This window comes from Parasteatoda tepidariorum, chromosome 7 (assembly GCF_982258835.1).
Source record: "Parasteatoda tepidariorum strain Cologne lab strain chromosome 7, Ptep-v5.0, whole genome shotgun sequence".
NCBI classification, from domain to species: Eukaryota; Metazoa; Arthropoda; class Arachnida; order Araneae; family Theridiidae; genus Parasteatoda; species Parasteatoda tepidariorum.
The window spans coordinates 56,613,920-56,641,086 of NC_141761.1; the positions used below are offsets into that span (position 1 = coordinate 56,613,920).

Consider the following 27,167-nt stretch of genomic DNA (forward strand, 5'->3'; position numbering starts at 1 on the left):
TATATTTTGCTTTGGCTACATTGATACAATATGATTAGAAAGCCCTCTTTTTGCGGATGTAATCGTGTGGGCTAATGAAAAGATTACATCTTTTATTTTCCGGACTTTTAAAAAAAAATTTATAATTTTTTTCGGATTTTTTTAAAATTATTATTCATTGTTTCCTTGCTTAAGGAAAAAAAAAAAAAAACGGAATAAGGTTCCTTGAAATTTATTAGTTTATTAAGTTACGTAGGAAAAGGAGAAAAATGATAAACAGAAAATATCGCACACCTTTGCAACAAACAATTAAAAAAAATTTTCCTGCTAAACACTATTTTACGAAATTGTTCCTTAACAAAAATGTAGATGGCGCGAATATACCAGGATTGAGAATGGAATGATATGTAAGCCGTTCGCCTAGATAGGAGAAAGAGATAAGATAGCAGGCCGATTGTCCGCAGTTTTTCTTTTTAATTAGTTTTTATTAATGTACCTTTTTTTTAAATATAATTTCGAAGTTTTAATTGCCAAACAAGCTTAAATAATGCAACTGGAAAGTTAAAACAATGATTATAAATTATGATAGCAATACAGTACAGATTTATAAATATATATATATTTTTGTCTTTTTTGTTTAATTTTTCTTATTAATTTATTTTCATCATTATTAAATTATTTTTGCATAGTAATATATATATAGTTAATAATATATATATATATATTACTATGCAAAAATATACATATAGTATATAATGCAAAAATATACACATAGTAAATAATAATGATTCAAATGCGCGCATTATTTCCAGTATTCTAGTCTCTAAGATATCTTCATTGGTCATATTGGAACTATTTGCATTTTTCACATCTTCCCTTGTAAACTACTAACTTTAGAATAAAAAGTTTTATTTAGTTATTTATTATTACATTTCAAAAAAATAAAAAGAATTATTTTTTAGCTCAGAACAATAATTTTTCGCAGAGAAATTTTTCGGGATCTTTTGAGGGAATCAAAAAAATAGTAGAAGTAAATAGCCCGAAAAATAAAAATAAATACAACGTGAAAAAAAAGCGATGAAATTTGTGATACAAATAAAAGTAACCTGAATACAACAAGCATTAACATTAATGTTGTAATAATATTAAACAAAAATAAAATTTTAAAATTCTGAAACATAATTTTAAATTGGAGCCCTGGAAAAGTTTCGTTGTTTTTATGTGTGAATGCATCGATTATTTTAAAATAAATACTTATTGTTCGAACACGTTTGTAAAACTGCATGGCTAATCATTAAAGATACCTCAAATATTTCAGTTTGGGACTCAAACATATCAATCAATCGGTCAATATTTGTTTTTGCTGTCCTTGTTCAGGTAAAGGATTCTTCTTAATGGGTGGTCCGAACTAGCAAAAGAGTTGCCAAAAGTAAATAATAGTTTTGCTTTGATAGCAACGATTTCATTTGCTTCCTCGCATACCTGAATTGTCTATGTGATTGGTCATCAAGTGGTCTGGAATTCGTTTTATTTCTAAAAATTTGGAAACGTGATAATTTTAAGGGTGTTAGTGTAAACTGTAAGAGCAGATAAGATCATTTTGATTGATCGAGAATTTCACATTATCTGAAGAAAATGAAGGGACGAAGAAAGATGTTGAGAACCAGAATTTAAATTTTTTTTAAACATAAGAAACTGTATTATTTTTACTAATCAATATAATTCAGTATTGTATGAAAAGTAAATATGAATATTATTTAAGAAAAATTCAATTTTATTTTAATTGTTGAAGTATTTATTTTTTTAAATTTTTTAAAATGTAATGAGTATTAGCATGTTTTTATATTTTTCTGCATACTTGTACGAAACTTCATTAATTCAAAAATTTCGAAATTTTGAGCTAGCTATAAATAAATTTATTAATCATAACTTTATTTTCAACAGAAAGTTTGTGTAAAAATTAATATATTTTGTCAACTGTTTCCGCAACGTCTCCTTCATTTAAACTTTACGTTTATTTATTATAAAAGAAACTACTACGTTTGAATTTTTTTTAATGGACTCACATAAATTAAGGCCAATTTAGTGTGATTTTCTTTTCATTTAAAAAGGTTTTGAGCTTACTGAAATATGGATACGTTCATAAATGATGCTAGAGTTTTTTTTTTCTTTCAATATTTTTGAACCTCTTGAAAATTTTAAATAATTAATTGCTAACAAAGATTTTTCAACAGTGAAAATTAATTTTTAAACGTCTGTGCAAAAACTTTAAACTGACATCATCAGATTGAAAAAAATAAATAAATAAATAAATGCAACTTTGAAATTGTTAGATTTATTTTCTTTCTAATCGTGTTTTGAATTTTTTGATTTTTATGCCACAATACCATAATAATTAATTTTATTAAATGCTGAAATGTTATTTATCTAAATACTAAGAAGTTATTCATCAAATATTTTGTGCGTTAAGTTAAAATAATGAAATGAGAAATAAGAGCAAGTGAAGACCATTGGGGGGGGGGGACTATTTATGTCCATGAAAGCTAATTCTGAGAAAAAACAAATTTGAAGATTTGCGATTATTCAGGGGCTAGCTTACGACTGAAATCGTAAAAACAAAAATATATATAAATATCACAAGCATTTATTTACACCCCCTGAAAATTTCAAAACAAAACTTAGATGTTAAGAAAAAATAAAATTTGAAACTCGGGTTGGACAAGAATCGTTTTTTCCTGGAAATCCTGGACTTTCTCAGTTGAAATCCCGTTCTCTTTTTGAATATTATTTGTTCGCCTTGGACAAGAACCTATTTTCCCCAACATGGCCCATCCTCAGTGTGTAATAACTCTCTGGGAGAACTGATTTTTCACGCTGTTGATTTGTCCAAACTTACTAATCCTCAAAATGCAGCAGATAGTGATTGAATCGTGGTTTTCCGAAAAATGAACATAAGCCGTTCTTTCCTTTCGGTTTTTAAATGTTCAAAAAGTAAAAATTTTATATGATTTATTTTTTTAAAAGATACTTTACAAAATAGAAGGATGCATATTAAAAATGATTTTTAATGCGACTTCTGCACTTTTCAAAAAATTTCTTATGTTTTTTGTATAGTACGCAAGCGCAAAAAGCCAATAAAAATTTAATGACATGAATCTAAAAAGCATCTAAAATATTAGCAAACCACTCACTGCATATTAATTTTTAAAGGGTTTAAGGGGTCTTTCAAATCAATATTTTTAATAAAAAGTTTGTTAATTATTCAAAAAAAATTTTTTTTTGTTATTAAATTCATCCTGATTTACTTGAAACTAAATTGTTCACGATCTCAAAATATTTCCTTGATTTATTATTTTTTATCCAGAGTACTGACCACGGCAAACAAATTTTTCTGAAAATTAATGAACTTTCACTCAAGTATTATTTTAAAAAATATATTTTTAATCGTTTTTGTGTCTTTAACTGAGCGCGAAAACTACAAAAAATGTAAATATCTTTAAAAGTTCAGAGCCTCTACAAAATAATAAATTTTGTGAGATTTTGCAAATTGTAAATATGTTTATGCACTTAACACATATTTAAGCACGCTTTTTTTTTAAAGAAAAAATATCCGGATTCTTACACTATTTTTAAACGAACGGTGTCCTGTGGAAAAATTATCAAATATTTTGTTTTTACGCAACCGTCAACACTCCTAAGACAGCCATAGTGTGGTGCAGTGTCTGATCCAAAATGCTATGTCATCTACTTCACGCTATAGCATATCAGATAATATTACTTTAGACATTACTTTAGAAGGAAAAAATGTTTATATTGTTTTTGTTAATAATAAAAATATTTTTATTTGGAATTATTTTAGTGCATTTTCGTTTCGGTAAGTCACTTCGTTTTCATTGTCACTCCCACGCTATCAGACTAAATAAAATTGTTAATCAAAACAGCGGTGTTGATCGTGGGGGAAAGTAGTGCAATAAAAAGTTCTAAATGACCCATAAGAACTATAATAATCTCAGAACGAATTTATTAGAAGCTTAACAGCGTTTGGCGAAGTAAGTTGAATGATTATTTGCAACAAATTGAGCGTAATCACGTGACGGAACATCAACTGAATAACTGTTTAACAATAAAATTTCTCAGTTTAGGTACATAAAAGAGTTTCTATCTGTAAACTTTCACAGTGAACATGGACTGATATATCGTTAGCATCTCACAAAAAATTATCCACAAAACCACGAAGAAATTACAGGTTTTGTAGCCATAAATTACAACTTGAGAAATTCCATTTAGTTAGTTTTTTCTATTTTTTTTATTCGGTTCTCACGACGTACAAGCTTCTGTGCACATTATCATGGTAAAATGTCATTAGTTGCCACTATTAACCAAGAAAACTGAAAGTTTCAAAACAGCTTAGATCAAAGTTTTTCAGCCATAACATTCTAAAAGTGTGAACGAGAACTTTCTTACTAAACAATGTTGAACCTCCTTGTTTCATTCATTAAGAGAATGGAAAAAATCGTTTGCAAAAGAACATTTTCTTCCATCGTTAGAACAAAGACGCCCAACAGGTCGTAAGTAAATAGATCTACCCTTGTGATCGAATGGAAATGGAATAAAAAGTCTCCCTGGAGAAATGCTTTTTGGCGATTTTGTTTCCCTTTTCGCTTCCTTGAGTGTTACAAAGATTCGAAAAGAACAAAAACACCTAAAACAATATGGAAATTACTTTTTAAGTACTCACGTCTGTTCTTATCTACTATGTATTTGTCGAAAGGGTAATGAAGCTGCTGTATTAGAAAAGAAAAAAAGAAGCAAATGTGCTGAAAAACTGGAATAATTGGAGCCCAAAGATAAGTTATTAGGTTGGGCGGTATTTAGGCCAGAGGTCGCGGGAGGGGTCGAATGCGTTCTTTATTTATAGATGAAAGAAAATCGAATGCTTTATTACTTTTTATGTACTTTTTTTAGTAATACTGTAATAATATTTTAATTTCCTTGAACGTGGGAAATAGTATGTTTCGGAAAAGAAAATACAACCGAAATTTGTACAGGTACTTCTGCACTTATAGTGTGCATGAATGTATAGTTATGCATGTATAGTACCTATGCAAATTGCATAGGTACTATGCAGTGGATTTACGGGATTTATGATTAGCCTTGAATTCAATTATAATTTCCAAAAATTTCTAGAATAAACTTATATTTGTGGAGGACTTTTTAAATTAAGCGTGTTTCCTCGGGATTGAAAATTATTTTGTCCGACATGATCGGGGTATGTAAAAATTTCGATCGTGGGTGTACATTTCACCCTTACATGCCCGGTCGGGTATGTAAATGTAAAATTATAACTGCTCTAAAATACCGATTAAGCGCTCTCTCAAATTTAGGAAAAATAATTTATTCTTTTTATTCTCCTAATCATGCTTAATTTCCTTAAACAAAGCTTAAAATTACTTTTTTAATGCTTAAAAAATATTAAAAGATAAAGCTTAATAGTTCAGTTAGAAAAAAGTTAAAGCTAGGTTTTTCTTATTTTGTTTAAAAAAGGCGAATTGCTGCGCATTTAGAATTATATAACCATAAAAGTTGAAATTTAAACGTGAAAGCAAAAGTGAGAGTGATATTGTTGCAATAATTTTAACTTAACATCTTCTTCAAATGTTTAAAAAAATTCGACCATGTCCGAAGGAGATTTATTTTTTAAAAATTTAAGCAGACTTTTAAAGTTTGTTTAAAATTAGTTGAAGTAAAACATCACAGTAATAGCCATTTTGTCTGTTAGGGAATCAAGGAGGTTACAATTTTAATTAAAAAATTAAATATGCAATAAAATATTTAAAATAGTTAGAATTTAGATCTTAGTAATTTAAACTTTAGTCACACGAAAAAAAAAATAAAAAAAATAAATAAATAAATAAATAAATAAAGAAAGAAAGAAAGAAAGAAAGAAAGAAAGAAAGAAAGAAAGAAAGAAGAAACAAAAATGATAAAAGCATTGACGCAGGACAAAGGGATCAAGTACAGAAAAAGAGCTTTTAAAATTTTGATATCAATATTTTTAACCTTCAATTCTAGAAAAAATTAATGACTTGAAAATAGAACAAGCACTAGCGTACGATTTCAATATGGGTTCAAAATTGAAAAATGCTTTTAAAATTTACGTGTTAATATTCTTCACTTTCAATTCCAGAAAGAATTTCAAAAATGAAAGAGAACGAGTACTGGTGTACGACTTCAATAAAGGTTTGAAATCGAAGAAAGCTTTCAACATTTATCTGTTAATATTTTTCTCTTTTAATTCCAGAAAGAATTTTAATAAAAAAAGGGGGGAAGCACTGGCGTGGGACTTTAGTAAGAGTTTAAATCAAAATTTTCTTTTTTTTAATTTAGTCATCAATTGTTTTCATCTTTAACTCCAGAAGTAATTGAAAATCCTTGGCGTAGATTATAACCGAGAAATAAATAAACTAAACCGAACTCTACGAAAGCAAACTCGTCTGTAGATTTTTTTTTCTCAAAGTTCTATTGCGATGCAAAATAAGTATAATTTAAAATGAAATGTTAATTTATTTTAACATTGACATGAAATTATAGAGTTTTTAATGACGTTTTTTTTATTTGTTTTTATTAACTACAAAGGCGATGCCATCAACTATTTTACCTTTTCTACTTCCGCTGTGACTATAAGTCGGCAAGCAACACACATTCACAACTTTTTACCTATCTCTTACGGATACCAGCTACCAACAAAAAACATAAATAAGTAAAAAAGAGGGAGAGAAAGAAGGAGGGAAAAAGTAATAAAAAAATCAAAACATAAAAGAACAAACCTGATCATTGACCACTCGAAACAATGGAAGTAGCAAACGATTATTTTCGGGCTGGGGTTGGGAAAAGGTAAAATGTTCTTTTGTTGATAACATTACTATATGCTACTGCTTGCTTCTTGATGATGAATATGTTTTGAGGGCAAAGGCCTCGCCTATAGCGAATTCTTGATATGTCGTCTGAAAATAAATTTATTTTGAAACTGTTATGGGATTCGTCTCTAATGAATATTAGACTTTACACAAGTTTTTCTTTCAAACTTTTCTTCATATTTTAATTAGAAATATTAATTCATGTTTATTTATCTTCAGATTTACTTAAAATACGCTAGTTTTAATTATATACTGTTTTTGCTTGTTACTTTTGCAGTTTTATTTTTGAAAGTACTCTTTCTTACTTTTTAATGGTAATCGATAAAAGCTACGGGTAAAATAAAATTAAAAAGAAGACACGTAGAAGCTAAAATTTTTTTTACTATCTTAATTCAGTTTTATTTAATTGAAAATAATAAAGTAATTCATGCTAGTTTTATTAGTGTTTGATATTTGGAGTAATAATAGTCTTTGTTTAGAAATTTACCGAACCTAAAGATGTATTTCTTTTTTACAATAATCAATCTCTTTTCTAGTACTTTTTCTACATTTCATTCTAAACATATTTTCACTCTTTTTTTTCTCTCTTACGAACTTTAATCGTCACCCTTAGTCTTTACAATTTAAGCATTAGTAATAAAATAAATCTATTTTTTTAAGATTAGGATTAACAAATACTAACTAGACTTAAACATAGTTTGAATGAATAATAATAGAAAAAATAAGTAGGGATTTTGACTGCAGATTTCCGTGGTGTAGATATCTATTATATATACAGATGCACTGCAATGAATAGTCCATTTTGTTTAAATATATGAAAGAAAAATCCCTACATGATTCCTATTTGAAGAAAAGAGGATAAAAAATTAATGAAACTTTTTTTCAAATAATTAACGCTCTTGAACGATGATGTACTTACTAGAAAATATAGTTGTACTGTGGATTAAAGAAAAACTTGAACAGCGCTGGGAAAAAAGCACGGAAAATTTGAATCTTAAATGCATTCAAATCTCGAAAATTCAAAATACTACTACTACACTACTACTATTAATAATAATAATAGCAATAATTTATTTTTTATAGATTAATGTTTTTCTTGTATTTCTTTATTAACTTAATTGAGAAAACAATCCCTAAAAACCTTTCAATCGCAATAACATGCATAAATGTAATCAAGAGGGGCATTTTAACTCTGCTTGTTACACGGTAGTAACTTTTAATGTATAGTTGCCATCCCTTTTAGTGTTCAGGTGACCTGAAATTTTTTACTGTCACATTTTTCATTTACATTTTCACTGTCATAATTTTATTAATTTATTTATAAAATTTTTGTTGCTTGTTTCCAGGCAACGCATGTTTTCTTGCTCATTAGAATAAAATTAATGGCGTCATAGTAAAAACGTTTCGTTTTAATTGCAAGAACCTTTTTATTAATAATTCTTCAAACGATCGTTATTTTGCCAATTTTATATAATTTTTTGCATGATAACTACAGTTCTGTGAATGAAAATGCTTTTAGTTTACCAAAGACCAAAGATGGTGGCAACTAGACACCAAAATTCTTAACAGTGCATAAGCGAATTCTTTTTCCTTTCGCTCATTTCAAAATCTTGGAGCATACTAATAGTGCTATTTTTATAAACTCTGTGTTAAGTACTCATGTTGAAAGTTCTGTTGAGCACGCTTTAAAAAAATAGTTGAACGTTGAACCATAAATTTTTAATAACTTTTATCCAGTCACCCCCCCCCCTTTATTTGAAGACCAACGATACTAAGTAGGGATCACCTTTCGTATGTACAAAAGCAGACCTTATATACCAATTCAGAAACAAGTATTTATCAGTTTTTTTAGATCAATTTTGGAAAGAGTTGTTTCATAAGAAAGATTAAACTCGATCGTCATGATTCCAGACATGAAAAAAAAAATATCTCGTTCAGTCGAGGGGGGGGGAATACATCTAACAACAAAGCCAATCATCGGATAGCATAAAAGCGATTTAGCAATAAAAAAGAGATCTCATGTTGTGTTCTAAACTAATGTTATTGCCATACAATCAGTTGCCCACGTACCATCATCAGGGGAACCACACACAACCTGTAAATGATGGCTTGGGCACCCACATATAACATTAAAAGTGCAAAAAAGGGGGCCCCCGAGTGAAATTCGAATGAGGCAGGCAACAAAGTGGAACCAATCGTCTCGTCAATTACATCCGCTGCGAATAGAGGATTCCGATCTACCACGCTCCGTTGATCTTCCAGAAGATGCTCAAGATCTCAGATGCAGCTATGGTAGCATCTTTATCCGAATTTGGCGTTCATTCTTTTGGAGAATTTGGCGGATATGAAGTCTTTTCTGCAATTTACAGGTTAAAGTTTATAGTGTATTGCGGTGGTGGATAAAATAAAGATCGAATGTCTTACGGGATGGATTATAAATACCATTCGGGAAAAGACAGGTACAGTTAGAACTTTACACCGTTACAATATTGAACGGTTGTGTCTATGAAGAAAATGAAGTTTAATATGCTGTCAAGTTCTATTTTTTTGATCGAATATCATTTTCTTTCACTATGGAGTATGTAAAATAAATGGAGTTCTGAATTTGACACTTGAACTTTGCTTTTTGGAGCAAAAGTTCGGTATCAATAAATCTGTGCATTTGAATGACTTTTTCTGTTCATTATTTTGACCATAGTGTTGACACAAAATGTTTCGAATGGACGGATTTTATGTGGGAATGCTATTATTCGTCTGGTTGACAGTGAGAGGTTTCATATTCTAATGGTGCCTTATGCAACTCGATTGTTTAAATATGTTATTTGTTTAAATATGATGATAATACACCTTGCTCGTCTCAGTAATTACTGTTTTTCTGCATAGAAGATACATAAAAAATGTATATAGATTTTTTTTTTTTTTGAAAATTAAAAAAAAAGATGGAAACATTGCTCTATTAAAAGAAGTTGAGTTAAATAGATACAAAGTAAAGAGTTAAATAAATACGTTAAACCTTGATGTAGTAAAATAAAGATATAAAACCTTGACGTCAAAATATAGATGCAAATACATGATAAACTATATAGTAGGTAAAATATACAAACTTTTGCTATATCATATATTAAAAGATATAGGTAGCGTCTCCTATTATAAAAATAGTTACTAATAGTTAAAAATAGTTTTGGTTTCGATACCCTTTTGAGAATGTTTATAATCAATTAGTTTCTCCTAAAAATAAATTTGTTTGAAAATATTTGGCAAAAATATATGTTTAAAAGTAAAACAATAATGATAATTACACATCGCAATCATGCAGTTTTCTGATTCCTTACTTCAAGATTCGGATTTTTGATATGAATTAAAAAAGGGTAAGCCTACCCTTGTTTCAGCGAACTTTAAAATAAGGAATTTTCTTAGGTAAAAATAAGAATAAGGTAAAAATCTGAATTCCCTTTTATTTGCTTTTCAGATAATTTAAAAGAACTTCTTTTAGATAAATTCATTTCTTGTCAAACTTCACTTAACGTTTTCTTGAAAAAGAAATTTTTTTCTGCTTTTTTTTTGTAATTTTGGAAAGAGAAACGCAAGCGTCATATATATAAATTGCTTCTAATCAAAAATCAAAAGTTCGTGCTTTTGTTTTATTTAGGAAATAATTTCACTTTACATAACTTTCAGATTGCCACAATATTTAACGAAATTGGTAAAAATGCTAAAATTTTCACTATCCTAAATTTTCCATATCACGTAATTTTTAGTGTCTCCGTTTCAGTTCCTGATATTGAAGTTTAACTGTATTTCAATTTTTAATTTTTTTTATTTGAGCTAAAATGGTATGGTTTTAGAAATTAATATGTATTAAATATGAATAGCATGGCAGATTTTTAGTTTGTTCCTTTCACCGTGCATTTTTCATATATCAAATAAATTTATTAAAAATTATTAAAATATTCATTAGAGCGCATACAGATTTTTGACTGAAAAAAAAATTCTTAATGCATAAACTACATAATTTAATATTACGCCAATCCCACCGCCAATGTTTGGATCATTTTTTAAATCCTTTCTTTTACTTACAACCCTTTACTTAAAAAACAAAGAAAGAAAAAAACGCTATACATATAAAAACGCTATACATATAATACATATAAAAACAGCTTAATATGTATTAAATATGAATAGCATGACAGATTTTTAGTTTGTTCCTTTTACCGTGCATTTTTCATATATCAAATAAATTTATTAAAAATTATTAAAATATTCATTAGAGCGCATACAGATTTTTGACTGAAAAAAAATATTCTTAATGCATAAACTACATAATTTAATATTACGCCAATCCCACCGCCAATGTTTGGATCATTTTTTAAATCCTTTCTTTTACTTACAACCCTTTACTTAAAAAACAAAGAAAGAAAAAAACGCTATACATATAAAAACGCTATACATATAATACATATAAAAACAGCTTAATATGTATTAAATATGAATAGCATGACAGATTTTTAGTTTGTTCCTTTTACCGTGCATTTTTCATATATCAAATAAATTTATTAAAAATTATTAAAATATTCATTAGAGCGCATACAGATTTTTGACTGAAAAAAAAATATTCTTAATGCATAAACTACATAATTTAATATTACGCCAATCCCACCGCCAATGTTTGGATCATTTTTTAAATCCTTTCTTTTACTTACAACCCTTTACTTAAAAAACAAAGAAAGAAAAAAACGCTATGTTTGAAGCAGAGGTGATTTATGCGCCAATAATAGCTCGCCCTCCCCCTCTCTAAATTATGAATGACGTCACCCTTCGACATCGGACTCTAACCTATTGTCTTAGCCGTGGTCATTGGCTGCCCAAATGGACACGAGATCTTGTTGCCACTCTCCCACCCCCTTCGACTTCTAGGACTGACTTTGAGACCGGAGTTAACTATTTCTATTCTTTTTGGGTGAAGAAATTGGAAGTTCGGAATTTCGGTCATTGTTTCTGCTCAAAAAGGCGGAAAAAAAAGAAAGAAATTATTAAAAAAAAGAAGAAAAAAAATAGAAAAGAATTATCCATTCGAAGTGTGTCACACGAATGCTCTATGTCTTTTATTCCAAGGCGTTGTCGTATAGATATAATTTTTTTGTTTTATTATTATCATTTTTTTCTTTTTCGTTATTTTACATTATTCTTCGGTATTGAATCTTTTTTCTGTTATATTTCCCAATTCTGTTTATCGTATGTTCTGATTTCTTTTCTTTCCATAAAATTAATAAGCTACTGTTTTAGACGATTGTGTAGAAGTTATTGTTTTCTGTGAGTCAAAAATTGAGGATGTTTGAGTAAAAGGTCAACCTCGTGCGGCCTTTTTTTTATTATATTTATTTCGTGAATGCACATTAATTTTTTTATCATGAAAATCTATTTTTTCCCATTTTATTTGTTTTACTAAAAAATATTTGTAAATATGCAAAAATTCAGTTTTTGAAGAACCATAATCTATCTATCTGATCTAGTAGTCGTAAAAAGGGCCGGAATAAATTCTAGGTATAGGGAGTAGCTGGAAGAATATAGGTCTCGGTAAAAAAAAGGTACGGAAGAAAAATATATCGATATTGTCCTCTTAATATCTAGTATAGTGAAACAGTGAGTAAAGCATTTCATGTAAAAATGAACTTGGCAGTCGACAAAAAAGATTCCTATGAAAAAAAGTCCTGGAAAAAAGGTCTCTGGAAAAAAAGGTCGTAGTAGCTAATTTACAATGTAGCGGCCTTTACCAACTCCTTCTTTCTCTCTCTCTCTCTCCTTTTTTATCATTTATTATTATTATTATTATTTTTTTTTTAGATTTTCCTTTTCGTTGTAGTTGGTTGCAATTATAATACAAGTTTAAATTTCCTTTAGGATTAGGTCAAGAAGTTAATAATTTTTTTTTCTTTATTTTTTTGTACTTAAGAGAATACCAATCACAGGTTGTTAAATGCTGCTGGATTAGAAAATCGCCCCCCAGTTTAAAAATATACAGAGGTACAGATGTAGGGAAAATGGTGTGGGGAAGAATTCCAAAATGGGGAAAATAAAACTGAAGTCGTTTATTCTATTTTATTCCAACCCAAGTTGAGTTTTTGTTGCTGTTCTGACTTAAAATGCCATTTATTTATAGCATTAATTTATAAATTTGATTTAAATTAAATTTGAATAAAAATAATAACAACCATTAGTTTATTGGTTTGAGTGGGATCCTTTATTTCTATAGTCTCATCCTGTTGTCTTTCTAGCATTTTTAACCTGTATAATTATAGCACAGAAACATGAAGTATACATGTATATTCTAGCATGTATAATTCATACTTCATTGCCTCATGAGAACGTACGCAATCTGTATGGCTGCGCGCTATTATAAAACAATATTGTATAGCATTGATTTAGCTTTTTGTAACACTCATAATTTGTCAGGAAATAATTATAGGCTGGCTAACAACAGAACTGCAAATAATTATAACTGGAAAAGTATAACTCGTCACAAGTTACTGATAAAACTTATAGCAACATATTTGATGAGTTTTGCTTCTCTTCTTTCTACCTGATCATGTGTCAAAAGAGCGATTAATGAAGAAACTGCGCTATACATGTTGCTTTTTGTGACAAGAAAGGTAACTTATGTATACATATATAAACTGTTATAAATTTCGGATCAAATTACGGTAAAAAGTACAGGCACTCTGGGTGCCGGTATTTTTAACCGTAAATCCATTTTTACCGGAACATGTTATGGAGCAAAAAAAAAATCGGATATACCGTAATTTTTCCAGCAAGAAGTACCACAAAATCACTGAATGACTCGAATTAAATAAATAGTAATGTAAAAATTACGGTATAATATTTAACGGTAAGAATGGATTTTACGAATGATGCACCAAAAGTGCTGGTACTTTATCCCGTAATTAGATCCGGAATTTTTTACAGTATATTTACTAATATAGGCACAATTAGTACAGGGTTATTCATAATTCCCTCCGGGGTTTCGAAGCGTTATAGTAAAAAAACGAAGACGAATATGGCAAAAAAGAAGAAATGAAATTATTCCGAAAGTATTCAAGTTATAATTTAGGCAGTTGCCGGTAGATGGCAGTAACATGTACCACTGAAGCCAGTGGTCGTAAAGAAAAATGGCGTTTACAGGCGAAGGGAATTATGAATAACCCTGTAGAGTTGGTACCTGTTAAAACTGCGCTAATTTTATGCAGTTTTAAAAATAGAATTAGGTGTTTGCTGCTTCTTGAAAGGGATAAGCACCGGAGAAAATTGTTTGATTGTAGAAGAGTTTCTTATCTTTACCTCGAGCAATATCTATTGATCACGAGCAATATCATCGTATCAAATAATACTGAATGCAGCAAACCGTTATTATGATGGGGCGAAAAATTGGAATTAATTGTGCTTGTATACGTTTTTATATGCACGAAATATATGCATTTTGGCCTATTCTTGAATTTTCGGTGTTATTCAGTACTGATTCATTGATTGTTTACTTTTTTCCACTTCGTACGAAGAGCGGATATTCGACTGGTTACTTACAAAATGTTCTTCTGTGTTTTAAACAAACATTCTTTTTTTTATACCAGACTACTACCCACGTGCAAGACAGGAAAAGCAAAAGAATTGTCCAAGCTTTCCAACAGAGCATGAATGGTATTTCATAAGCAAGGCGATGGACAAGCAGGGGCATCAAACTCCGTGACTTTTGACTCCTAGTAGACACTTTGACATGCCACTCACGTATGCAAGAAAGGAGTTGTGATGAGATAACACAAACAATTACATTTTTAATCAATACTTCAATCTCTCTTTAGGTTTTGGTCAAACGCTAATTGATTTGAGAATTATTTAGATATACTGAAAATGGTCTTTTAAAAGAGTCAAATCTGCCTATTATAGCGGTGCTCAAAGATCTATGAAATGGATGGATCGAGCATACGTTAATGACACCTCTAGCATTGTGAGGTAACAATTTGAACTGTAAATTGTACCATAATGAGGCATCGTTAGCAGTTTATGATCAACAACTCATTTAAATTTTTTATACTTGTTAGTGTGAGCTGTTATTGGTTCGTAATCTCAATGTATCACATGAGGCACAGTTTTATCGTTTCCGTTTGATTTATTTTGAAGTAATGTAATTTAATTGCTTGCATTTTTTGAAAAAAAGTTTTAAGTATTTAAACTAGACATTATTTTAATATAATGTGTTATCGAATATATTTTAATCATTAAAATAGAAATGTATTCATTAAAACTGTATATTTATTTGTATGGAATTTAAACAAAAACGGACAATAACGACTAAATTCGTTTTTAAATCATTTTTTATACTTAAAAAGTTTTGTTACAGAACATCCATCAACAAATAATGACGTTAAAAGATAAAAGAAAAGTTAATAAGTTCAAGTTTGTAGATAATATGGAAAATGGAGAAAATAGAGTAGGAAGAAAAGCACGAAAATTATATACTACTGCGAGTACTTGGCTGCTCGACGTGAATTAGTACAGAATGAAAGTTTTTATATCTAAAAGATTATGCATCAATTTGGAAAGATTATTTTTTGATGTAAACTGGAATTTTACAATCAAATACATAATCTCTTTATTATTATTATTTTAGTAACATGTCCAAGGGGCAAAACTCAAAAATAGCATTGCTAAATCGAAATTTTATATTATTTTATTTTATAACCGTAGTTGAACAGCTGACCCAATTTTGGGGTTTATGAATGTTTGTTTAACTCCATAACCTTGTAATTTTGAACCCTACCCAAAAGACAAGAGAACTTCTGCATCAAGTATTGGGGCAAACTAACCTTCTTGGAAGACTTTTTGATGCAACTAACCCGCATTTTCTTTACATGAAAAGGAAAACTGCTAAAACCTCCCATGGTTAGTCTGACGGCAAGGGGACTCTAACCCATGATCCGTCTTCCACTGAGGATATTTTACGTCTGCTCTGTGGTCGGTGCTAGCCAGATGCGGAATTCGTATCAACCAATGTAATCGTATTCGCTGGGATTCGAACCCGGTTTACCTTATTGGGTTCATGATTGCTCTATCCCGTGAGCCATCCAAGCTCTCCTAATCGAAATTGGGTTGTTCTAGTAAGTATACAAAATTTGGTGTAACCCACGTTTTACTTTTCGATAAAATTAATTTTAATAAGCAAAGCTCTCCCACAGCAATCCGTTTTAGGTATGGTGGGTCATGGAAGTTAAGGTTTTTGGAATTTCGTGACCAATGGCATGATTGAGGTAATGTCATCATTGCGCACAAACCGCTTTCAATTTCGTGACAAGCTGGTAACCATCGATATGAAGCTGAATGGGTTTCAAGACGCCACTGAGGATATCATAAATATATAAAATACCTTAAATTTTTTTTCTCGATATTCCCTTTTTGAGTAGCGGAGGCTTGGAATAGAGTATTCGCCTCCCAATGAGGTGACCCAGGTTTGAATCCCGGCGGTGGCCGATTGATATGAATTCTGCTCCCGGTTTACAGCTACCACAGTGCTGACGCAAAATTTCCTCAGAGGTCAAAGGTAGGTGACGGATCATCAGTTTGAATTCCATCGCCACCGGGCTAACTGTGGGAGGTTTCCATGGTTTTCCTCTCCATGTAACGCAAATTCGGGTTAGTTACATCAAAAAGTGTTCCACGAAGAGTTTGTTCCAATGCTCGATCCCGGAGTTTCCTTGTCTATAGGGTTGTGTTCAAAATTACAAGGCTAAGGAGTTGAACACTGATAGTCGTACACTCAGAATGGTGTTGGTTGTTCAACGGCGGTTATAAAATAAAGTACTCCCACTCTAAATACAAATAAGGGAAATTTAAAAAAAAAAATGAAATTAAAAAAAATTTATTCAAAGTTGGGCAAAAAAAAAAGAAATAATTTCTTCATGTTATTTTAATCGATAGTACGATAATCAAAAGTTCAAAAATGCATTTTAAAACAAATCTCTAAACATAGTAAGAATTAAAAAAAAGAAAACTTAGAAAAGATCATTGAAGATACAGAAGAGGTTCTAGGAAAAAAAGGTACCGGAAAAAAAGGTCCCGGAAAAAAAGGTACCTGGAAAAAAAGGTACGGAAAAAAAAGGTCCCGGAAAAAAAGGTAACTGTGTAGAGAAAATTCTGTAGGGGAAAATATTTGAAATGAGAAGATTAGATTGAAGCGCTGTTTGCTGTTCAGTGCATGTTTTTTTTTTTTTTTTTTCAGTGTCGCGCGTTTTCAACTAATTAAAAAGGACCAATACTTTCACCTCCAAATCACGAATAAACATCCAACACATAAGTCCTCCCAACTTCTCCGATTGGCTACTTTAAGCCTCACATTAGCAACTTCTTCACAAAATATAATTTAAAATAGAAAATAACACATTTTTCACTTAAAAAAATTACAAAAAAAAAGTAATACATTATTGAAAAATTTAAATAGTAACTTCCAGCTTTAAAAAATAATCAAAGAAGAATAAAGAAATGAAATAAAAATTTAAAAAAAAAAGCGTAATACAACTAGCCCATAAGTCCCCCCCCCCCCCTTACACTTCTCCTTACCTCAATGATCTAATCTGAATTATAACATATAAAAAGAATATTCATTGAAACAGCGAGAAGCATTCATGCTGCCCAGAAAGCGAGAGGGGAAATATCCCTACAGATTTTCCCTATGGAGGTACCTTTTTTACCGGGACCTTTTTTTCCGGGACCTTTTTTTCCGTACCTTTTTTTCCGGGACCTTCTTTTCCGTACCTTTTCTTCCGTCTACCACAGAGGTTCATCATAAACACTGATGACCATTTCAAATACTGAAGACTCTTAGATATTTCGAAGCACAGTATTAAATGCACAGACATAGAAAACCATTACATAAGACCATTTTTTATACAATTAGATTAAATAAACGCTGCAATCCTTTTTTTTTTCTTTTGAATTTTAAATCTTATCTTATTTAGTTTTATCTTTTTTAGAGAATTTTTAATCTCTCAACCGCAAAAACTCTGTAGCCATTTCAATATCTCTGAATCACGTTTTCATTCTTTAACAATAAAGCACCAATCCTGTTATAGTTGATCCCAAATTAACTTCTATGTTCGCTGAATATATTTACAATACCTTAATGCATTTAACATTATATATTCTCCCCCGTACACATCCAATTCAACTGTAATAAACATAAATTGTTTGGCACGCATTAAATTTGACCAACATCGAACATAGGACGTACAAACACGTCTAAATGAAAGCGAAAGCAGGTGCCCTTGGACCGCGTTCCGTTACGTCAAGAGAAAAGACACAATCACGCGTGCATGAAAACGCGTTTCTATCACGTTATTGCGTGTGAGAGTTGATGCAGGTATAACACTAGCGGAAAAAGAGAATTTGATTTTTAGTCGTCTACTAAATTCTCATGATCTTCTCGATCTCGGTTATGGTTAAGATTCCTCTACTTTAATTTGCATCACCTGTAGCAAAATGGCAAATGATATGCTTGTTTTATATGGTTCAATACACACATTAATACTGATGCTTGTTGTTTTGCGTGTTTTCTTCCATTTTGGTCTGGTAAAATGGCATTTCGAATGAGTACTGCAAGAGATAGTTTGTAAATGAATTCAGTAGATCACGAAAATCTATATTGCTACGGTTACTAATTAAGTTATGTTCAATGTAACTTATGATCTAATAAGATATACATAATTAAAGCTTAAAACTGTAGAAAATATTTAGGAAACACGTATTATGTTTCTAATTTATAAAAGTGCCCTAGATATGGCTTAGAAATTAATTCCAACTTCGAAGTTTAGAATACTGCTTTTGGTTTTGGCTTTGCCAATAAAAATCAAGCTATTTTATAAGAAATTTTGCTATCACATATAGAAAAGTTTGCTAAATTAAGCGTTTTTAGATCAATTCAATTGATAAATTTGAGAAATTATAAACAATAAATTTATGACTGTTGAATATTTTCTACCTTTTGAAGAAATTCGAACCGTATCGTATTATTTAATTAATTTTAAGTGACATGTAATTTAATTAGTTAGCGCAATAAAAATGCACTAGTAAGAAAAATTTCCAAACCAAGCATTCTAGGTTCTTGGTTCTAAGTTCATTCTTGGTTATAGTTCTCACTACGCGGCTATGGTTTTGATGAATATAATTTATATACATTGTCTAATGCCTGACTTTCAAACTATCTTCATTAAACTCAACAAAAAATTTCTATTAATATTGAAAATCGAATTGAAATAAGCACTTAATCACTTTTCGAAATGCATCACATAACTATAACTATTAAATAACATAGTTATGAAACATACTGTTACGTAATTTTCTGTTCGATCATAATTTATGGTTTAAGGATTTAAAAATATTTATATAATTTTGCAATAAAATAAAAAATCCTAAAAACAATAAGTAAAGAAAAAAAGTCAGAAAATTGACACTCTGTTTTGCAACTTCATATCATGCAAATAATGTTCACTGGTTTAGAAAAAATATCATATACCCCACTAAAAATATCATATAAAGTATAGTGTCACAAAACCTAAAAAATTTCTTTTTTTCGCGTTGGCAACAAAAAGCTGAAACAAACTGAACTTTCAGCAATGAAACACGAACAACAAACTGAGCACTGTAAAAAAAATCTGGTAAAATTACCGTACTGTCTGGTAATGACATTTCTGGTAAGAAAACGAAACAATAATTCTGGTCTTACTCGGAGAAAAAAATTCTCGTATATTTCGGATGTCTAGGATATTTCTTAATAATATTGTAGGTAAAAAAAAAAATTATGGTTAATAAAACCAAAATATAGTGTATTTAAACCATTCATTCAGTCATTTTCTCCTTCATATCACCATGTGAACGGAAAAATGACTGAATGAATGGTTTACGATTTACTTAAAATTCTGGTTTTCAAAATCAGTTCTCATTACCACACATTCAGTTAAAAATACAAAACTGAAAAGTAAATTTAACCAAATAAATGTTTTTTTTTTTGGACATACTCTAAGGTATTATGATAAAATTAGAAATCTTATCTCATTTACCAAATTTAATCACATATTATATAACCATATTTTATTGTTAATTTTGCCAAAATCATTACCAGAGCGCTTCGGCAAAAATTACTGAGATTTTTGGCGTTCCCATAGAGCCAGAAACGCGCTAAAATTTTCCACAGTTTGGTAATTTTGACCATACTTTTTTTCTCAGTGAATATTTAATACTTATAACGGGTGAGAGACACGTTTTATCAACGGAGTTCAGTCGGAAACATGTTGCTCATTCGCTTAACATAATGTCGCTCATTCGCTTAAAAAAAAAAAAAAATTTACATTTTATGAATTTATGTAAAAATGAAGAGCAAACTGTAAACAACAAAGTTTAAATTTGTATTTATAGGGAAATTCTATTAATTAATTCTTCCAAATGTAATTTATCAATACAGTGAATTCGCGATAACTCGAATCTGATAGGACTGACGAAACACTTCGACATATCGGAAGTTCGACTTACCGTTAGTTTCGATTTTGGACTTTCAAAATATTGTCGGATTATTCAAGTAATGCTTATTTATTAATTACAAATCTTCTAAATGCTTACAATATTTAAGATCATTTTTCTGACAAGCTATTTACGATAAGACTGTTTGAAGCACTTTATGATACCCTGGTCCATCGGTTGCAACTTTGCTGTTGTGTTTGGCGGGAGAAACTGCAAGTTTACTGCATTCAAATTAGGTAGATCACTATGCGTTGTGCATTTATCCATAAAGAGTATCACTTTTCTTTTTTTAGCGAAGAAGTTCCGATCCAATTTTCTTACATAGTCTTCAAATAAAACTGATGTCAGCCAAAACTTTTTGTTAGACTTGTAATCCAAAGGATACGTTTTTACATTCTTGAAACATCGGGGATTTCGGTATTTTCCGATAACAACTAAGGGCAATTTCTCTGTCCGAGACGCATTTCCTTCAACTAGGACAGTCAAATGTTTCATGCTCATTTTACCCCCTGAGCAGTTTTTATCCTTAAACATCATAGTCTTATTTGAAAGACATTTAAAAAATAAACCCATTTCATCAATATTGAAAGCATCATTTCATCAATATTGAACTGAATCATCATCTTCATCAATATTGAATTTCATCAATATTGAACTGTATGCTTGAAGTAAATTTGGTGACGTTTCATTTAACCACTGTTCACATACTTCAAGAGGGACAGCTTTAGCTTCTCCATGAAGAGCGCGAAAGACATTGTGTGTGTTTGTTGCAAAGGAAGGGGCAATATATCAGCTCCTAGGTTTTTTTTTCTTGCTTTAAAAGATCCAAGAAAATCGAGTTAAAGGGAGTAAAATTCGAGTAATCGAGAATAATTAACATGAAATTGAAGATAAAAGGGTCGGGCCCTCATAAAAAAATCGAGTTATAGTAATATTCGAGTTATCGAACTTCGAGTTATAGCGAATTGACTGTATATAGATTAATATCGTACAAATTGAATCAGATGTTAATAAATAAAATGTTTCACAAGATTCATAGGTTGCATATTTTCAGAACTTGATTTACAGAAATTACCATGATACAGTCCATGGCCAAATTATTAGACGCACTATAAGATTATATGTGAAATCTTAATTGTCAGGTGATACTATACAACATTGTTTCTACGCGGCTGTAACCGATTTACAGTTGTTTATGTTCGTGTATCGGTTAACATTTCAATACAATATGTTAAAAAATAAATACATATAGAAAGTATATAAAAAATCTCCTGAATAAAAACCCATTACATGTTTGATTAAATGTAAAGGTATCGCATAAAAACTAGTGCAAAACATGTAATTATTTAAACACTTCAGTGCGACTAATAATTTGTTCTAATTATTATAATATACTATTTTAATACCTCATGTAATAAATATTTTATATTTATATAATATATCGTCTAATTTATCCAATTGAGCCGCAATGGCTCAGGGGATAGAGCGTTCGCCTTCCAATGAGGCGAACCGGGTTCGAATCCCAGTCGATACGAATTCCGCATCCGGCTTGCACCTACCGCAGCGCTGACGTAAAATATTCTCAGTGGTTGACGGATCATGAGTTAGACTCCCCTTCCCGTCAGGCTAACCGTGGGAGGTTCTCGTGGTCTTCCTCTCCATGTAACGCAAATGCGGGTTAACTCAATCAAAAATTCCTCCATGAAGGCAAATTTCTCCCAATACTCGATACAGGAGTTCCCTTGTCTTCTGGACTGGGTTCAAAATTACAAGACTACATTAGTAGTCGTAAACCCATAAAATTGGGTCGATTGTTCAACGACGGTTATAAAATAAAATAATTTAACCAATTGTCGAATTTATATTATATATCGTCTAATTTAACCAATTGATACACGAACGCAAACAAGTGCAAACCGGTTTCAGTCGCGTTAAAACAATAAAGCTATATAGTATCACCTGATAATTAAGATTTTACATAGTCTCCTATAGTGCGTTTAAAAATTTGGCCATTGACGCAAAGCTAGAAATATTAAATACATATGCATCCAGTGAGGGAGCAGAAGCTGCAAAGCAATCCAAAAGAAGCTGTCAAAGCTAGTACAGTAAACTGAGGGTTTGTCGGCAGTCTCTTTTACTCTGTTGATTTATAACTGCCGTGATGTCTTTAAAAACCATTTAAATTTATTTGACAATGGAATTGCTGCTCAGCTCGTGGCAATTTCAACGTTTCTTGCAAGAAATGAAGACTAGAAAAATTTTCTAGAAACGCTTTCTCAGAATTATTTTACAGTACTTCAATAGTTCAGGTGCACCCCTTTGACTAACTTCGTCGAACTTAGTATAATTATCAGCAGCGTGCCAGGCTGCAAGCAGGAAAGACGCACTTTTCTATTGTTGACTTAACAAAACAAGTGTCATCTAATATACCACTGCAGATCAGCGGCGTTTAGGAGATCTTTTATGGTAAAAGGGTTAGACATCATCTGCTAGAAAGGCTTCACCTGCGCTGGGTATGGAACAAACAACCAGTGTCCTGGTTTTGTACTCCATGTTATAAAATACCTGATTGGCGGCATTTAAGAAGCTGTCAAGGAGCATGAATGACATTCCTAGTCCGTTGTATTCTTCAAAAAATGACATACTCTCTGACATGTAAAGGGTTGTTTTAAAAAGTTCTATGTAAATACTTAGTAATAGGTAGCTATAATTCAAGTACAAGAAATGAATGGGTAAATGTTCTGTTTTCAGGAAACTCAAGGTCAGACTGACGGACGGCTACATCTAAGAAGAAAATGTCATCAATTATATTTATAACATACTCTTCTTTAACACAGCACAGTAAATGTCCTGTTTTCTATTACCATGTCTAATATTTGACAAGGTAATAAATGGAACGAGCTACTTTTTAAAAATTTTAAGTTTTTTTTTACGCATAATGTACTATTTTTCGTACTTTGTGCATAAAATCATACTGAATAGTATATGATATTTGTAATGATATATGTATTTTAAAAATTATGTATTTTTTCAAAAAGTAAATAAATAAATGTGCTATTTATTTTTCATTGGCATTTTACTTAAGGTAATACCGTAAAGGTAACCAGAATATTAAGTAAATAATGGTTCATTGATTGGATCAAAATTTAATTACAGATTTATAAAATGTTGAGAAAAAAAAAGGCGTTAAGAGTCCCAGCTTTCTGAACCCAGTTACCTCTTACGCACAATACACCATACCACAGAACACCAGTTGGGAACCACTGGTCAAGATTCTCTAAACATGCTTACGCAATTCTTAAAACGTCTTTAATTAAAAAAAAAAAAAAAAAAAGAAATCCTAATACAATATTGAAATAAACAGAACTATGTTCCTTTTTATATAATTGTCCACAAAGGTAGACAACCTATAAAAAATTGCTAATGTCTCGATAGAAGAGGAAGAAAAAAAAGTGAAAGGAGGTGGTAGAGTTTTTTGAACGATTAAATGAGAGCAAAAGGAAAGAAGATCATCCTCTCCGATCTTCGTGACCAGCAGGAGAAAACCGCAGTTTTTCATTCACTTCTATCTCATCCGTACTTCCCTATGTAGAAACCCACTTCCCTTTTCTTTCGTTCGCATCTCCTCGTCAGACAATTATTTTTCGCTTTTCATTTCATTTTATACTACAAATCGACTTTATACACTTTTTTAACAAGCTTTTTCGCCAAAGGAAAGAAAAAGCCACATTTTAAACTCTGTATGCCATCTTGGCGTTAAGAATTATCTGGGCTTTAGAACGGACTAATAACTAAAATATTTTAAAAGTTATTAAAACCGCCAAATACGCAACATTTCCCCACCTAAATGAAAATTATTAAAATTGCAGTGGTGGCCAAAAGTGTGGACACTTTTTGAAAGTTTCATGTTTTTCAACTTTGTGTGCTAGTAGAATATATTAATTTTCACTTAAATACAAACGTTTATATATCAAATTGAAGGTAATTTAATGTAAAATTTAATAATAAATACAGTATTGCAATATCTGTATTACAGAAAAGGTTATGCAACAAATAGTCAGATCTATCTAAGATTTGCATTTTTTTTTAAATGATACTTACACAATCAATACTTAGTAGGATAGCCCTTATTTTTTAAGACAGCTTCACAGCGTCTTTTCATCGAGTGAACGAGTGTTTTGAGTTCATCTTTCGTAATCACATGCTGCCAAGAATCAATTATAGCTTCAATAAGTTGTCTTTTATTGGATGGACGTTTTTTTCGTACAATAATTTTCAAACATCGCCACAAATTTTCAATTGGATTGAGATCAGGGCTGTTTCCTGTCCATGGTAATATATCTATGCCTTTATTTTGAAAGCATGCTTTGCATACTTTTGCTGTGTGGCATGGAGCTGAATCCTGCTGAAAAGTAAATGGTGCGTTGTTGGAGAAAGATCCTTGATTGAAGGTATCAATTTTGGTTTCCGGGCAGTTTCGATGTATTTTTTGGTGTCCACACTTTTGGTCACCACTGTATATTATTCCTATTTTTTTTGCAATTTTTTATGAACCCAGCCATCCTTGGAGTAAAGTTTTAAATATTAAAAATCTTGACTACAAGCGCTTTTCATTTTCTCAAAACTGTGGTTTTTCTCAATATTGAAATTTTGCGCCATTTTCAAAATTAGAAAAGGGGTGCCGGTTAAAGGTAATGCTAAACTTGGCCTAAAAGTCATGACTAACTGTTACAAATTCACAACTGCTATGAAAACAGCATATTATTCGCAAAAATGAATTGTTTTATGCGACAACAGAGCTTTCGAAAAATACAACCTTCACTCTTTCACATAACTAACTTCGAAAGAAAAGGTGCAAAGGTGTGTTTTTTGGAAAATGGCAAATAAAGTGTTATTTAGTTTTATTTTTTTAAAAAACGTTGCGAAAATCGATTATCGATATTTTGTGGCAAAAAAAAAAGGTCTTTGATTGCACAAGGAACTGCGCAAAATTATAAATCACTCTTGAATAATTTTTGATCTAAGATTTTTTATTGACTGAAGTATAATTTACATAGATTGCACTTAGTCTGCGCAATATATTAAAAATATACTCAATAGATGCAAATATCCTACAGTAATCATTAGGGGTGCCTATGAATAACGTGGCGAATTTAAAAAAACCTTAAAACAAGGAGATGGGGCAGCCACTATCTGGAAAATATGGTCCTATTACTTTAGTCAAAAAGATATTTGAAAGTAAGATGTGAACTAAATTAGAAATTTTTTTTATCTTTTCAAAAGCCCATAAATTAAAAAAATAATAAAAATAAAATTCAAATAAATTCAAATGTATAAATATCAATTAAAAAATACAGAATGCATCGTTTTCATTACGCTCATAATTTTTTTTTGTTTATTCGGAGGAGATAATTAAAAATTTTTAAAATTAAAGATGTTCTTTATTTAAAAAAAAAATTATTAATGAAATTTAATTTTTGAATTTTATTAATTTAAAAATAGATTTTTTATAAGTATTTTTCAAGTTCAACTATAATGAATTTTAAGTGAATAAATGTCATAAATGTGAAACATAAAATTAGAAAAAATATCACATGAGTCAGTGTAACAGCAGAAACTCGACCTTGAAAAAATAGCGAAAATGAGCTTTCTCTTACCTATAATCAGAAAAATTTCCTATGCGTACTTATGGAGCTCTCCATACTGAAAAAAAAAAGTATAGTCAAAACTACCAGAATATGGTAAAATTTTCCGTCCTTTCAGTTCTGACTCTAACACCAAAAAACTCGGTAATTTTTGACGAAACGCTTTGATAAAGATTTTGATAGAATTAACAATAAAATATGGTTTCATAATATGTGTTAAAATTTAGTAAAATGTGGTAACCATTTTTTCGGTTAAAATACTTTTCAGATTTGTATTTCTTACTAAATATTTCGTAATAAAAACTAATTTCGAAAATCAGAATTTCCGTTAAACTGTTACCATATGAACTGAAAAAAATCTCAAAAGAATGGTTTAAAACCGTATGTTTAGGTTTTTTAAACCAGAATTATAGTTTTCCTTTCGCCAGAATTGACATTCCCATACAGTACAGTAATTTTATCAAAACTTTTTTCCCTGTGTAAGGCGATTCGTTATAATTGAGGTATTGGAAAGCTGGAGGACTTATGGGCAATAACCTTTGGTTATCTCATAAATTTCGAAGTAAATCAGATGAAAATTTAAATTTCGAAATCCTTCGTTTCAAGAACAGTTTCAAATTATCGGCAATGCCCGTGATTAGTTTCAAATGATTCACTTTATTTTAAGTTTAGTTCAAAACATTTAGGACTATAACGTTATAAAAAATACATACATTCGTTTTCATTGAGTGATACGAAAATTAAGAAAACCTGTCCTCTCTTAAAGAATTACCTTTGAACTTAAAAGTATCATTCAATACAGTCACATGGTTTAAAGACAACCTTCGGGTTTCCTAAATTATTATTTCCGTAAAAACAACGGGGAAAAAAAACAAAAAAACATAGAGCACACCTTTCCCATGCTAAACTAAATCTTATCATTACAATACTCACCAGAACTAAAACACGTATAAAACAAGGTTTTAAAAAACTTATTTTTTCTTCCTTTTCAAGGAATAAAATTTCTAAATCTTCTTTCGGCTCTAAAAACTTAATTTTTATGTATCTGCCGAAGATTAAGTTTGCATTGACATAT

At 30.3% G+C, this 27,167-nt stretch overlaps 2 long non-coding RNA genes across 6 annotated transcripts in view; one reads left to right on the forward strand and one right to left on the reverse strand.

Moving 5' to 3' along the window:
- Positions 1-23,369, forward strand: part of LOC139426027 (uncharacterized) — a 43,158-nt gene extending 19,789 nt beyond the window's left edge. The window contains exon 3 of the long non-coding RNA XR_015435529.1: positions 23,199-23,369. This is a non-coding gene — a long non-coding RNA (uncharacterized LOC139426027). The remainder of the gene's footprint in view (positions 1-23,198) is intronic.
- LOC122269977 (uncharacterized) overlaps positions 1-27,167 on the reverse strand; it is a 384,828-nt gene that overhangs the window by 107,102 nt on the left and 250,559 nt on the right. For all 5 annotated transcript variants that reach the window (XR_015435531.1, XR_015435532.1, XR_011637273.2 and 2 more), the window contains one exon: positions 6,807-6,983. This is a non-coding gene — a long non-coding RNA (uncharacterized LOC122269977). The remainder of the gene's footprint in view (positions 1-6,806; positions 6,984-27,167) is intronic.